Raw genomic sequence first — 16,986 nt, forward strand, 5'->3', positions numbered from 1 at the left:
TCTACACTCTACGGCAACCAGATCTTCTCAGAATGGCTGGACCAGGAGAGTGTTCCATTCCAATAGAATTCTCACCGATCCATGAAGGGACAAGGCTCCCTCGTCGCGAGTCGTGGACGAGAGTAGGCACCCTCCACAGAGTGGGAACGGTGGAGCGAACCCGCCTAACGTCATTCCTGGTGAGATCCGAGGAACCGGTGCGATGGACGGATCGCGAAATGGATAAGCAGCAGTGGGCCTACGCAGTACTGCAACAAAGAACCTCGGAGTTGAGTTGAGAGCGAGACCAACTCTGATCAGACCTATCGACCCTACAGTGTCAAGTGGCGTCATTAATGGCCGACCTCGACCGAGAGAGACCCTCTCAGGCCGAGAGCCCAAGGATGGACTACGCCATTGATGACCTGACCGTGGCCTCCAGTCCTCCTGCTCGGTGAACGACCAATCCAACGCCCTACTACCTGGCCAATTTAGGCACCAACCGATGACCCCACAGAAGCTTCCGGGTGACCTTCAGCGGAGATTCGGATGACCTAGCCTTTTTCCTAATACAGGCAGGCTCGTACATGGAGGTCCATGGGGCCGGCTTCCGCACAGACTGCGAGCGAGTTTTTGAACTCGGGACTCAGTTGAGGGGGGAAGCGGCGAACTGGTTAGTTGGCCTCGTGGAGGCAGGCGCCACAGAACTCCACAACTTGGAGCACTTCCTACTGGCCCTACGACTGCGGTTTGAGAACCCACTAACCGAAGAGAAGGCCCGAGCCGCGCTCCAACGGCTACGACAGGGAACCCGCTCCGTCAGCGACTTCGCTGCGGAGTTCCATAGACTCGCCAGCCGCCTACGGGCTGGCCAGAGATGGTCTTAGTGCAACTCTTCAAGGACGCACTCCACCCGAAAGTTCTCCAATGGAGCCTGATAAACGAAGATCCGGAGACCCTGCTGGAATGGATACGGAGAGCGGGAGAAGCCGAACTCAGAAACCGGCAGGTAGAGCAGTCGGAGCACCGATGGAACCATTCGCTGCGTCCGCCAAGCCGCCCAGCTTCCCAACCCACCGACGAGAGAACTCCCCGGACGACAACCCCGGAATCCAGCCGTGCTCAGCGGCGCCGCATGGGCCTCTGCCTGCTCTGTGGAGGGGGGGCCACTGTGCCGCATCGTGCCCAGAACGTCGCCCTCAACCTGCTCCTGGGGGTACCGACAACCGGAACCACACCCGGAACCCACCGCCAGCACCAAAACCAGCAACGCACCCATGGACCGTCACTGCCCCGATCGCCTCCGCCCAGGCCACCTCCAAGGCATACTCAAGTGACTCGGAGGCCTCAGTGTCCCAGGATTACAACCCGGCAGGAAACGACAACGACCTGGTGTGAGAAGCGCCGATGCCCAGGTCACACCAGCAGGCGCAACGACTCAGGTGAGTGCCCTCGCCACCAAGCCTGTGGTGCTGTCCGTCACCCTATCAGTCCCGGGATCTCCCTCCACCACACGATCCGACGCCCTCATAGACTCTGGATGTTCCCGTTGCCTGATCCACCCCGACCTGGTGGAAGCGCTAGGCCTGAAATTGGTCGAGCTAAAGAACCCCATTCGCTTCGAGCAGATGGATGGGTCCCTACTGGGGGGGACGTTGGCCACACACAAATTGGAACCGGTGACTGTTTCATTTGCAGGACTCACTGAACGCCAACAGTTCGTGGTGGCCAAACTGGGCAGCTTTCCCCTTGTCCTGGGCATGCCTTGGCTGGCCCACCATGACCCGGTCATCAAGTGGTCAGAGCACCAGGTGTCCCTCCCCGGCAACATGACCCAGAAAGCGCAGCGAGCCAACCCACTGGTGTCGGGCTCCGCATGGGCGGCGCACAACTCTCCTCCTCTCGCACCCCCCTACCGTGACCTGGCCAAGGCATTCGATGAGGGGGAGTGTAACAAGCTTCCACCCCACTGGAGCACTGATTGCTCCATAGAACTGATCCCAGGGGCGCAACTACCAAAGGGGAGGATTTATCAGATGAGCCCCTGCGAGCTCGACGCCTTGCAAGAGTTCCTGGATAAGAACCTAGCCAGGGGTTTTATCCGGCCGACCACCTCGCACATGGGAGCCCCGGTCCTATTCCGGAAGAAGGATGGGACCTTGCGTTTGTGCACGGACTACCGGGGCCTTAACGCAGTATCGAAGACAAATAAATACCCCCTCCCACTAGTCAAAGATCTCCTCGGCCATCTCACGAAGGGGTGTATTTTCACGAAACTGGACTTGCGAGAGGCGTACTTCCGTGTCTGCATCGTGGAGGGGCATGAGCACCTCACCGCTTTCAATACCCCCTAGGATAATTTGAATATCTGGTAATGCCCTTCGGGTTAAGCGGAGCCCCCGGGGTGTTTATGAACGTAATTAATGAGGCCCTCCATGACCTCCTGTTCAAGGGGGTCGTCGTATACTTGGATGACGTCCTCATTTACTCAGACAACATGGCGTCGCACACGGCGTTGATCATGAGCTGTACGCCAAGTTCTCAAAGTGCGAGTTCCACAAGGAACGGGTGGACTTTTTGGGCTACCAGATTTCAGGGTGTGGGGTGGAGATGGACCCCGGTAAAGTGCAGGCGGTCGTCGACTGGCCGGCACCCCGCACTCGCAGACACCTTCAATCATTCCACTGGCTGGAGGGGGCTTCCCTACCATTCGAAGTCTGGACAGATCACAAGAACCTGGTGTTCCTTAAATCTTCCAGCCAGCTCTCCGCGAAACAACTGTGCTGGGCGGACTTTTTCGCCAGGTTCAATTTCACTCTGAACTTCTTCCCAGGGAAAAGCAACCCACTGGCTGATGCGCTCTCCCGCCTCCTGGACTCTTCCCTGGCGGAGGAGCGACCAGTAGGGACTGTGTTCTCCCCCTCACAACTGGGCTTACAGGTAGTTACCAGGTCCCGCTCCAATGCACATAGGTCAGCTACTGGCATTGCGCCGCCCCTGCCCCTGGGCCTGGAGGAGGATCTCCACACGCGCTCGGCGTCCATTCCCGAGGCTGATCAGGAAGCGGGGACTCTCTCCGAGAAGGGGGGTCTTTGGTGGCAGGGGGACAAAGTTTACGTCCCTGCAGATCTGTGTGGGAGGGTTCTCATGGGCTGCCACGATGCAAAGTCAGGGGGCACGGGGGTTTCGTTAAGACCCTCCATCTCACGAGGCAGCAGTTCTGGTGGCCGTCCCTCCACAAAGACGTAGCTGAGTAAGTAGCGGGGTGCCCAACCTGCGTGTCTGCGAAGAATGTCACGGGGAGACAACCGGGCCTGGCGGCATGTCTTCATGGACTTTATCATGGACTTGCCAGCCAGCAAGGGGCAGTCAGCTGTTTGGTTGGTAGTGGACCTTTTTTCCAAACAGGCTCACTTTATCCCCTTCAATGGACCCCCGTCAGCTCCAAAACTAGCGCGCATGTTCCTCACACATGTCTACCGCCTACACGCCCCCCCGCAAGATTGTATCTGATCACAGGCTGCAGTTTGTCTCCCGGTTCTGGCGGGAGTTCATGAAGCTGCTGGGGGTTGAGCTGGGGCTGTCGTCGGCGTACCACGCGGCAACCGACGGCCGGACCAAGCGTGTTAATGGCATTTTGGAACAGTACCTCCGCTGCTATGTGAACCGGCACAACGACGACTGGGCCCCCCTCCTCCCCTTCGGGGAATATGCCTATAACAACGCCGTTCACTCCAGTATGGGACAAAGGCCCTTCAAAGTCATTTACGGACATGACAATGCGCCTTTCCCCCTGGAGGGGGAGCCCTCGAATGGGCCGGCGGACCTACAGGAATGGATTGTCTCCTTACGCGACACTTGGTCCGCTGCTTTGGAGTCCCTAACCAAGGCGAAGGCGGACTACAAACGATTCGCGGACCACAAACGCCGCCCCGTGGACTATAAGGTGGGCGACCGCGCGTATTTATCCACGAGGAACCTGAAAGGCCTCCCAGGCACCCGTAAACTAGGTGCCTGGTTCATCGGTCCCTATCGCGTCTCTCGAGTTATCAACCCAGTCGCGATGGAGCTCGAACTCCCAAAGACACTCTCCCGTGTGCACCCGGTGTTTCACGTCAGCCTCCTGAAGAAGGCTGCCCCCTATGACAACTGGAACCCGGATGCGCCGCCACCGGAAGTGTATATAGTCAATGGTGAAGTGCACCAAGAGGTGGCGGCCATTGTGGACTCTCGGCTGCACAGGAGGACGCTGCAATATCTGGTCGAGTGGAAGGACCTCCCCCTGGCTACAATGAGTGGGTGGCCGCTCAGCACGTCGCAGCTCCACGGCTCCTCCGAGCCTTCCATCGGACTTATCCCGACAAACCGGGCAGGAGGGGGCCTTAAGGGGAGTGGGATGTCAGGGTTGCGACCCTCATTTAAACCTCTGTTGTATATCAAGTTTTGGTTTCCCAGGTTTCCCCCGTTCCCACCACGGGAAAGGACCGCCCACTCCCACCTGTATATATACTGGAACTGAGGGCAAGAACCCTCAGTTCCAGCACCCTGTACCTAGAGCGATACATCTCAATAAAGTTCGTTCCTTTGTTTCAAAGTCGACTTCATCTGAGTGCATTCAGCCTTACAGATGGTTACAAGTTAGAATTGATTTAAATCTGTTGTTGTCCTTAACAGATTGGAATGTTTCTGTATGGGTCTGTAGGTATGTATATCCTACCACTGTCCCTTCCCTCCCTAAATGGGACACATTTTAGGTTCTTAGCTGTACATTCAACTGAAGAAATATTCTATACTACATGAAGACAGAAACAACTGTTTGGATAAGAATATCTTGACTTGAAGTAAACCCCATTATTTGCCTTATGGCATTTTTTTAATTGGGCTTATCTGTGGAATGTTGTCCCTGCTTTCAAAGTGCCTACATTTTGGGAATAAAGTTATGTGTTCAACGTGAGAGAGATGTCTATGCTATCTTGTCCTGAACACTCTGTCTCAAACTTTGATCTATGCATAACAAAACAGCATGTTCAGCTTAACTTGGAAATAAATTAACCTCTCAACTTAGGAGTTGAAATCATTTGCGTTAATCATATTTTGCAGAAAGCATAATATATCAAACAGCCTGAATACTGATGGATCAAAGTGTAGAATGATGTATATTATGTAGAGTCTTCTGAAGAAACGTTCTCACATTCAGTTATTCTATGTCCTTACCTTGATTCTTGAATGTTTTCAGAAATTTGAGTAGCAATTGCAACAAGTCTTCTATGAACAAAACGTTCCCAGTATTCATCTGTGTTGAATTAGTGGGTTGGTTAAGTGTGCGGTTGTTCTCCCTTGTATTACAGTTATATACCTACAACTCTACTATTTTCTTAAAATGGTTAATTTACATTTTTTTTAAAAATTGATTTTATAAATATCCCAAAAGATTAAAAGAGTAAAAGTATTTTATAGTAATGTTCAGGTTTATTTGCAGAGCTATACCTTCAACCTTCAGACAGCTTCAGTTTTCATTGTTACCAAAATTTAAGCTTGATGGTTACAAGTTAGAATCCATTTAAATCTTTTGTTGTCCTTAACAGATTTGAATGTTTCTGCATGGGACACATTTTAGGTTCTTAGCCGTACATTCAACTGAATAAATATTCTATACTACATGAAGACAGAAACAACTGTTTGGATAAGAATATCTTGACTTGAAGAAAACCCCATTATTTGCCTTATGGCATTTTTTAAATTGGGCTTATCTGGAATGTTGTCCCAGCTTTCAAAGTGCCTACACTTTGGTGTTCAACGTGAGAGAGATTTCTATGCTATCTTGTCCTGAACACTCTGTCCCAAACTTTGATCCATGCATAACAAAGCAGCATGTTCAGCTGAACTAGGAAATAAATTAACGTCTCAACTTAGGGGTTCAAGTCATTTGCGTTAATCATATTTTGCAGAAAGCATAATATATCAAACAGCCTGAATACTGATGGATCAAAGTGTAGAATGATGTATATTATGTAGAGTCTTCTGAAGATACATTCTCACATTCAGTTATGCTATGATATTCCTTCATTGACCACTTATCTAGCATGTGTTCCTTATTAACCATTAAGCTGAGCAAATATTGATCATTTATTGACTGGATTCTTAGCTAGTCTCTGCAGTTTGTACAGTGGGATTGGGAGGCTTCCAACAACAACCTTTGAGCCTCTCAGAAAAGATGATATTATGATTGCCAGCATCCAGCTAGGGATTGGAGTTTTACTTGAATTACAACAGATCTCTAGGATACATAAATTGCTTGCTTGTTTAAAACAATTATTCCACTTCTCCCGGAGAAAATGGCTGCTGTGGAATGTCAGTATATTCTACCACTGTCCCTTCCCTCCCTAAATCCCCCTCTACCAGGTGCCACCCTCAAATCTTCAGATATATACTATTACTAACCCAAAGTTGTCAACCTTAGACAGCTGACAAACAAATATACAACCTCTGGATCTGATTTAATTCATATTTTATACCCTTTTATGGAGTATCTTTATTACATACCAACATCCTACCATCAAAGAAATGCCTCTTTATTGGAATGGGTTGCTGATACCTTGTGGAATATCCTAGATGGATCTTCCAAACCTTGAACATGGCTCAGTTATTTAACCATTTTGGGTGAAGATCTTGCCCGATCTTGGAAGCTAAGCTGGGTTGGTACTTGGAATGGAGACCACCAAGGTGGAGGAAGGCAATAACAAATCACCTCTGCTTCTCACTTAGCTTGAGAGCCCCATGGTGGGGTTGCCAAAAGTATCCCATAACATAGACACTATGTGATTGTACAGCCACAACAGATGTTAACTAACTTCAAAGCATATTGACAATAATACTTAAATGAACACTGATAAACTCCCAGTGCAAGTACACTGTACAAGCTCCCTGTACAAACTGATCATTTGATCAGAAGATTTTTAGGGAGATCTCTGTCTCCATCCTGACTGTTACTTCTTTCACAATCAACCATATTTCATTACAATTTTAGTATAAAGGAATTGCTCAGATCTGCTGCAACTCGTGGATGATGTTGTGGCAATTTCCCAATCTGCTGAAGGTCTAAGGGTACAGTCCTAGTATTACTCTTTAAAGGGTTATGTTCCTATTGTTGATAGTACTGTGTAAGTTGCAGTTAATACACACAGGGCTGGAACGTTTATCTGCATCTATTTTTCACTTTTATAAATAATATTTCAATGCCTAGATAATTCTTGAGATAGCCTAGATCCTTAAGTTTAAATTGCTTGCTAAGCTCCTTGAACACAGTTTGAATGTTCTGATCGGTTTTAGCTGCTACGCAAACATCATCAACATACACCAGAACCATAATTTGATCATCATTTTCCCCTTTAGTATAAATGCAGGCGTCTGCAATACACTGTTTGAAAACTAGTTTCAGTAAATAATCATTAAAACACTGATTCCAATTTCATGAAGATTGAACCAGCCCATAAAGTGACTTTTTCAACCTATAGACTTGGTTTTCATTGTCAAGTCTGTGTATGCTCCTTCTTTGGGGAAAACTGTAAATAATGTTCTCCTAGTTCCCACTCTGGAATTCGGTCTGTTGAGTGTGGCAGCCTTAACTGGGGACGGTTATAGAGTTGAGTTTTGCAAATGATGTCTGTTACGTGAAAAAGAATGGGGTTGTGTGTGCTAAAGGCAAACTTGACCAAAACCTGTATAAAATGAGTCCAAAATGAGTCCAAAGCAAGTATCTAGCTTAACAAACAAACCCCTGCATGATGGTTGTGTTCATGCGTTGCATAGGGTGTTGGGTCATGCAAGTTTTTCCACCATTAAACACATGGCTAAGGTCTGTGATATACAGGTAAAACCTTGTCATAAGTACTTGGACTGTAAAGTAAAAGTAAAAGCTTTTCCCTCTACCACAGTGAGTAAACGCCAATCAGCACACCCATTGGCCCTCGTCCATGCTGATCTTTCAGGTCCTTTTAAACCAATGCAGGGTGGTGCTAAGTATATCCTACTCATTGTAGATTATTATAGCAGGTTCACTTTCTGTATGCTGCTTAAGTCAAAAGATGAAACGTTTCAGAGGTTTAAACAATGGGTTCAGATGGCAGAACACAGCTTTCCCTACAAAACTGCATAGCTGCAAATGGATCGTGGCGGGGAGTTTATGGGTAATCGTTTTCAACAGTGGTTAACTCAGAAAGGGATAGTCCACAGAAGGTCTAATCCATATGCTTCCTTTGAACATGGATTGGTTGAGAGGAGAATCTCACTTCTGAAATATATGAGAGATGCCATGTTGGCAGATGCCAATTTCCCTTTTCATTTTTGGGGTGAGGCAGTACAGGCCACAGTCTTAACAGACTGTGGAGTGTCAGTATAAATCAAACGCCTGACTTCATGCTTTATGGACAAGCACCGTCTCTGAAGCATTTAACAGTGTTTGGCACATGCTCATGTGTTAATTCCACCACAGCAGAGATGTAAAAACCAACCTAAACCTCAGAGATTGCTTTTCACTTCACACCCTGTCTCTGCAATAAATCTTGGACATCATAGAATCCAGAAAGGGAAAATTTTTGAATATGCAAATGTATTTCACTAGTTCTGCTATTTGCGGATGTCCCTCTTCTGCTATTTGCGGATGATGCAGCCCTACTGTCCCTCACTCGTGTGGGTTTAACAAGACTCCTGCATAAATTTGTCGACTTCTGCGAGACAAATGATCTGCAGGTAAACTATGATAAAACTAAGATTCTGGTCTTTGGGAAAAGTAACAAAAAGCAAACCCGAAGATAAAGGGCCATTATATTGAGCAAGTAACAACTTTCAAGTATTTAGGACTCTGGTTTAACAACAATCTGCTTCAAGTGGTCCACCTATCTAAAATATGTGACTGGTCTGGCTCAATCAAGTATTAGCGCCATTAAGAGGTTCTATTACTCCAGGGGTAACTAACCAATATATTCCCCCAGCTCTGCAAGTCTTCCAAGCTTACAGGTGAGAGCACAGGGCTACTCATATGGAGCTCCTATTTGGCTAATCTCCGGATAACAGCATTATCAAATCATTTCCACTCCAAATTCTTGCACAAATTATTTGAGCAGTACAAACCAAGGGCCGGGTAATGCTAGGTCTTATAAGCTAGTAGGGAATCTGGGCCAATATCTTCTATAGAGGCCACTATTTCCACAATCGCTATAAAAAATTCTTGGTTAAATATTCACTCGCCGGGTTCCAGAAACTCATTGGACCCAACTTACCTTTGAGTGAACTCCACTCATTCAAAATGGTGCACAATAGTTACAGCAGAAGATCGGGGAACTGGGTTAAGTGATACAGCGCACTCTTCCAATACATGCTAACCTTTACTGAAACTTTTGCCCTCATTAAAGAGAGAGAGAGAGAGGCTGTTAGCAAATGGACTATCAACAACTGCAGAGCTTGGCAAATACAATCTTGTTCACCAATTAATATATAAGTCAATTCCTTTCACGCAGGGATACCCAGCCTATTATATTACAGCCTAAAGCAAATCCCATACATTAGATGGAGAGCCTATATGCTGGCTAGATTTCTAACATCATGCCATCTCCTCGGCTAAGCATAGAGGTAGACTCTAAAGGTCTTCCAAGCTTATAAGAGGTTCTGTACCTGTAGCATAGGACAGCTGGATTCCATCCCACACATTCTCCTGAACTGTTTATTATTATACCAAGAACTCCGATCCAGTCTGTTATCCCAAGCCATAGACTCTATGATTGATTATACTGAATCAAATAAAGTAGTTACGCTTTTAAATTGTCAGGGTTTTCATTGTTGCCTTATAGTGGCAAAGTTTTTGTCAGAAGTTTGTAAACTGAATGTATGACAAACGCGAAGTTTTTTACTATTCACTTTTTAACTGGAACTGTATTTTTATACTATTGTGTATATGCCAATAAAGGCTTATTGAATTGAATTGAATTGATTGATTTCACTAGTTCATAGCTAACAAAGAGAAAAGCACAAAAAAGGATGTTCAGGATCAAATATTTCAATTGTCTGAGATGCACACAATGCATAATTTAGAACTTTTATTCTCGTGATTTGGTTGTGCCCAAATCACACAACCAAAAGCAGTGTATTCTATTTTATTTGATGGCTTATTTTCTGCTTTTAATGGTATCAGAGACTCATTTGAGGAACAATGTTGTGTTGCAATATTGATCATATCTTCTTTTTTAAATGTTATTTATAAGTCACCAACAGTAGAACAAGATTAAATCTCCCATAATATATTCAGTAAGACAATGAGTGTAAGCACCAAAATACAGCACCAAAATCAGTGAAAATAGTAAACTGTAAACGTTGATTTGGATGTGGGGTTAAGGAGACTATCGCTTTCTGTGATAGCAGAGAGACCCAGCTGGGGGTTTATCAGGTTTGAGAGGCCATCTCTAAATCTAGGGGATAGACTCAAGATCAACCACGTATCCCTTAAAGGCTTCCTTGAGAAAAGGGAGTGTCGGAGGACGCTTTTTTCTGCCCTGGAGTGAAACCTGGGAGTGGGACCACCATCTTAGCTAAACCCAACTGTGGAACTGAAAGGAATTAAGCTGCTTCAAATCAGATTTCTGCTACCTATATTAATCGTATCAGAATTTACAAAAAGATGCTATCTCAGGAGACAAGAAGTATAAAGACTGGCTGTTTGATGGACTTAACGAAATGAAGACATAAAAATCCTGCAATAACTGTGATTTTTAAAAATTCAAAATAAGCAAAGGATCTTAATATAAAGTTTGGAAACAAAAAGACTCTGGAAGGTTTGCTTAATTTTAGTTGAAGTGAAACAGATTAAAATAAGAAGATAAATGTATATTGAAACTTACAAGACTTGACTTCCGGTTTGGCTCTGAGACGGCTAGCTGCAACTGAGATTGTTGCGGTCCCAAGTCTTGCTTATTCTTATTTGGGGGTTACTGGCGGGGCTCTCCAAACTTCTCTGTGACTGTGCAAGAAGAGGAGAAACTAGGCAACAAAACGCTGCATACCCCCTCTGTTTTGTTGTCTTGGAAGGGAGCCCAGAAGGGGTCTCTATCTGAGAGAACGAGAAGATAGTGGGAGAACGCATCATAAGCAAGGCAAGCGAATGGGAAAAATACAGCTGAGCAGAGCCGCTGCTCCCGTTATCTTTACAAATGGGAAAATTACTGGAGGGAAAAAAACGGACTGGCGAACTAGGATTAAACATAGACATTACCTAAAGCTGCAGTTGATATTAAGGAAGAATTTAAAAAGTAAAAAAACCCTCCAATGCAACCACAAGAAACAAAGCTTGGGGCATCTCCCTTTCATGTCAAGCACACAAACGTGTATTCCTAGCAAAATTACATAAAGGGATTGCTGTGACAGGATGGGCTTTTTCCTGGTCAAGAGCCCTCTCCCATCCCCCTGGAGAGTCATTGGCCTTGGCCTGTCACATGCTCATCTGCTCCCCCCTCCTCTTCCAAGAAGGACTGATAGTCAGATGGAGCCACGGCCCTCCAGGGTGTGGCCTGGCTCCCACCTTTTGTATCTACTACTTTGTAATTGAATAATGTATTGTCCCTTTTGTTACCTTGTTGCAGCTGCAACACCTTGGACCCGGCAAAGGGCAGGCCCAGGGCAGCAGAGATTTAAGTTCTTATTCTTACTATGTTTTCTCAGAAATCGTCTATCTCTCGTTATGCCTTGTTCACCAATAAAGCCTTTAGTTACAATTCTACAGATTGCTTTATTCTGGGACTGAGGTCTCACACTTAGATGATTTCTCACTGCCCTGAGACCTATACCTGCCATGGATGGGACCTCAGGTGAGGAGACTACCAATGACCTGAAAAATGAGGGCGTCCTCGTGGAGGCGGAGGTGACGCTGATGGAAGGAGCAATGGCGGCTGTGGAGGCAGTGGCGGGGCGACCACCTGCATGTGGCCTGATGACTCGCGGTGGCCAGGAGATGCACAGGGCTCACCCTACCTGTTGCCTGCACCCACTCACAACGTGGCCAAGTGTGGCATCAGCGGCGGGAGAGAAGAGAGTCAGACTGGTTCCTGTGCAACCTAAAGGAAGAAGACAAGATGGCCTGGGACAACTATGAGTGAGTGCCTTGGCGTGCAGCGGAGCCCTGGCATGAGGAACAAGAGAAGCTATGGTGGCTGGTCGAGAGGTTATCTTGGGACATGGAGCTGCTGCGGGTGAGGGACGCAGCTCGGGCGGAGGGGCAACAAGAACTCCGCTGGGAAGTGGAGCGTCTGTGGACACAGCAGAGAAGTGCACCAGACCCGGGGAACTCAGGGCAGCTGGTGGGCTCAACACTCACGCAGCTGCTGCAACCATTGGGAACCCCCCCCAACAGCCTGCCCAGCTGAGGAGCAAGCTGCGGCGGCGGAGGGACCTGAAGGCCCGGTTCAACAGCAAGGTCGAAAACCTCCCCTACTTCCTGGTACAGGTGGAGGCACACATGCAGCGCTATGGTGAGTCATACAGCAATGAGATCGAGCAGATCCACGAGGTTGGGTCCCTCCTGGAAGGAGAAGCGGCAGCCTGGTACATGGGGCTCTACGAGGGGCACGCGCCTGAACTCCTGGCGTTCCCTCGCTTCATGACGGCACTGTGGCAACGGTTCAAGGACCCCTTTCAGGAGGAAAGGGCGAAGTGAAAGCTGCAGAACCTCCGCCAGGGCACGCGCTTGGTGGCGAACTTCACTTTGGAGTTTCAGCAGCTGGTGGGGCAGATACGTGACTGGCCCGAGCCAATGTTGATACATTTCTACAAGGAGGCCCTGGATCCTGAGATCGCACAGTGGGGTACAATGAGCGGTGACCCCCAAACATTGGCGGGATGGTACCGGAGAGCGGGTGAAACAGAGATCCGCCTGACCAAGACCCAGAGCTACCAATGCCAGACCAGTCCCAGAAGACGTCCCCCCCCCGGGCTAGGCAGAGCGGCACCCCAGCAAAGCCCCGAGCCAGAGCTAAGAGTCACTCGGGGTCCAAAGAGTCCCAGTACGCAAAGTGTCAGCAGCTGGGGCTGTGTTTATCATTTGGGGGAGAGGGCCACATCACTGCCGCTTGCCCCATGAAAGGGAAGGGTGTAGGTGGGCCCCCCGAGGAGTGGGGGGCATGCCAGGTGGGAGGCGCCCAGTCAGTAAGAGCAAGGTGGAGAAGGGGGTTGGGTTGCGCCTGGACGATCCTGGCTCTGAGGAGTCGGTCGATTCTGACTCCAGCAGTGGCAGTGGCTGGCGGCGTGGAAACGGCCCGAGGGCAACCTTGGTTTTGGACTAGCGCCCGAGGCTAGGTTTCGTGGGTTTTACAACATACGCTTCCTTTATTGGCATATAAAACAGGACAAAATTTTAAAACAAAACAAGATTAAGAAATACAGTTAAAATTGCTAAAATTACTTAATTTCCAGTATAAAAAATTTTGCAAATAAAGTTTCCCACAAAAGAGCAATAATCAGAGCCGCGTTCAGGAGATTGGGCATTTTATAACACTCCATGTCACTGGAGAACATTGCAAAGAAAAATGGAATTAATGTATTTCATGCATATCTGCGTTCTGTAATTTAGGGCATAGAAACAAAGAATGGTCAAGTGTTTCAACCGTGAAGTCCTGTATCATGAACAAACTCTTTTAGAACGCTCCATATTCTTAAATCTTCCCTCCAGCAGATTTCGATGGCAGCACATTGCGTCTTGCAGCTGGGCATACTCCTCCTTCTGGGTGGGACAATCAAAGCAGACTTAAGATATGCTGCCATAATTCCACGCTCGCATGGGATTAATAATGTAGTCGGAGAACAGGCTGTCTCTCGGCGGCATGAGTCAAATTCATGAAAATCAAGATCCAAGAGCCTATTCTTAACCAGCTCCTGAAGGCTTTCTACCTTTTGTGAGCAATATTTCAACTCTTTCTAAAGATCAAAGTGATACCATTCTGAAATAAAGTGATCTGATAACAGAGAGGGAATATAGCTATTGGATCCCACTAGAAAATGTATATGCAGCCAATACTTTATGGCCCTTATCCATGCCAAGGTTTCTAGAGTTGTTTGGCCCATCTCAATGCACAAAGCAGCATAAGGCACACATCTAGGGAGCACCATTAGTTTCCGAAGGAATTTGGAATGTAATAAATTAAATGATTTATTTATTGCCGAAATCCAAATGGGGGAACCGTACAGTAGCAAGGAGCCAATCCTAGCCTCAAAAACCTTCAAAGCCGCAGGAATGTATTGATTGCCTTTACTGTAAAAAAAGCGATATATTGCTGTCATGTTGGTATGTGCCGAGGTAGTTACACCCGAGGCCAGGTTCCCATGCAGGGTGTCACCCAACTGGTGAGTAGTTTACACCAACCCATTCTGGCCCCCTTAGCCTATGCAACCGGAGCTGCGGGGTCAAGGTTGACTTGCATGCGCTTGTGGACTTGGGGTGCACCCGTTGCCTGATGCACCCCTCCCTAATCACCCAAATGGGCTTGAAGCAGATACCCCTATGCCGTCCCATATAGTTTGAGCAGATGGATAGGCTGGGGGGGCCCCGCAACCCATAAGATGGAGTCAGTACTGATTCAGTATGGGGAACATTGGGAGAGACGCTCTTTTGTAGTCATGCCCATCACCAAGTACACAGTGGTGTTGGTGTTGCAGTGGCTTCGGGACCACGACCCGCTGATTGACTGGGGGTCGGGGCCCATTCAGTTCTGGAAGCCTCCCTGCAAAGCCCACCTGTCTGGGTCACTGCCAGAGGAGCCCAGCCCCCCCGGGGAATTGGCCGGGGTGGTGGAAGCAGTGGAGCTTATTCTCCCAGAATCCCAGGACTTGTCTAGGGTTTTTAAGGAGGGGGAGTGTGATCGGCTACCCCCACACCGGAGCATGGACTGAAAAATCAAGCTGCGTCCAGGGGCCCAACTGCCAAAGAGTCGGCTCTACCCGATGAGTCCCGCAGAGGCAGAGGTCCTGCGGGAGTTCCTTGATAAAAACCTCCATAGAGGCTTTATCCGGTGTTGCACCAGCAAGTTTGTGGCCCCAGTACTGTTTGTGAAGAAGGATGGGACTTTGAGACTTTGTACGGATTACCGGGGCCTGAACGCGGTCTTGGCCTGCAACAAGTACCCCTTGCCCCTAATTAAGGACTTGTTAGCTTGTTTGGGCGGCGGGAGAATATTCACAAAACTGGACTTGCGGGAAGCCTATTACCGGGTACAGATTGCAGAGGGGATGGAGCACCGTATGGCTTTCAACACCAGAGTAGGCCAGTTTGAATGTTGCATAATGCCATTGGGGTTAGCCGGGGCCCCCGGGGTGTTCATGTCATTGATAAACGAGGTGCTCCAGAACTTCCTGTTCAAGTGGGTGGTGGTTTACCTAGATAATGTTTTAATTTACTCGGATTCACTGGAGGAACATGTGACTTTGGTCAGGGCTGTATTGCAGCGGTTGCTGGACAATGAGTTATTCGTGAAGCTCTCCAAATGTGAGTTTCATAAGCTCAAGCTGGATTTCCTGGGATTCCGGATCTCCCGGGAGGGGCTGTAAATGGACCCTGTGAAAGTGCAAGATGTCTTGCAATGGAAAGCCCCCTGCACCTGCAAGCAACTGCAGTCGTTCCTGGGGTTTGCCAACTTTTACCAGGACTTCATTGCGAATTTTGCTCAGCTTGCTCTTCCCCTCACCAACTTGCTTAGGACTAAGGACAAGGGGGCGGGGGCCTCGAAGCCTGGGGCACGGTTGGTCTGGTCCACGGAGTGCGAAGCTGCATTCGCGGCACTGAAGTACGCCTGAATGATGGAGCCTTGTAAGCAGACATGTAATTCCTCGCCCTTCGTCCATGGGGATGCGTTTCCTGCATTGAAGGCTAGCGGCCTTTAGTCAAACTGGCCTAGTCTGGTGTTGAAAGCCATACGGTGCTCCATCCCCTCTGCAGGTTTGTTGCAGTGGGGAGAGGATGGGCGGTTGTGCCCCTGCGCGTACCTGTTCCAAAAGTTTTCGGGGGCAGAGTTAAATTGGACGGTGGGAGATAAAGAGACTGGGGCAATTAAGCTAGCGTTGAGCACTTGGCACCATTGGCTGGAGGGGGCCCAGTTTCCATTTGAAGTCTGAATTTAAATGCAGAAACTCATGCCAGCGCAATGGTGCTGTCGGCCAAGAAGCTCTGCTGGGCCGAGTTTTTTTTCCTGTTTTGAGTTTACGTTACATTTCTTCCCTGGCAAATGTCTTGGTAGACGCATTGTCGCGCCTCCTGGAGCTGGTGAGGCACCGCCCCTTGCCCATTTTCTCCTCCCAGTTAGCCCCAGTAAGTCACCGGAGCCAGACCTAATATTCGTGGCGGCCCTCCTTTGTACCAGTGGGCCTGGAGTAGGCATTGAAGGAGGGCGGGAAGCAGCTGGTTCCCCGGATGAAAACTGTGATAGCGAGGAGTTGGAACTGAGGGAAGGAGTTTGGTGGAAGGGAGGCAAGCTGTATGTCCCATCACAGGCTAGGAAGGTGGCTCTCCAGCTATGTCATGATGCCAAGTCGGCGGGGCATTTTGGGTTCATCAAATCCCTGCACCTAGCACGCAGACAATTTTGGTGACGCTCGCTGCAGAGCGATGTAGAAGCCTATGTTAGGGGGTGGCCGGTGTGCGCGGGGGCCAAGCGGACTCAGGAAAAGCCGCAGGGTCTCCTCCAGTCACTCCCCACCCCCAAGGACCCCTGGCAAATGATATCTATGGATATCATCACCGATTTGCCCATGAGCCAGGGCAAGACAGTAATTGGGTGGTGGTAGACCTTTTTTCCAAACAGGCCCATTTTGTCCCGTGCTCATCGCTGCCCACAGCAAGCCGCTTGGCTCAACTTTTTCTGCAACACATCTAATATTTGCACTCAGCCCCCGAGAAGGTGTTCTCAGATGGGGGGGGGAGTTTATCTCTCGGTTCTGGTGATATTTTTTGAAATTGTTGGGCACAGAGCAGGCCCTCTC

This window comes from Sphaerodactylus townsendi, linkage group LG02 (genome assembly GCF_021028975.2).
Source record: "Sphaerodactylus townsendi isolate TG3544 linkage group LG02, MPM_Stown_v2.3, whole genome shotgun sequence".
NCBI lineage: Eukaryota > Metazoa > Chordata > Lepidosauria > Squamata > Sphaerodactylidae > Sphaerodactylus > Sphaerodactylus townsendi.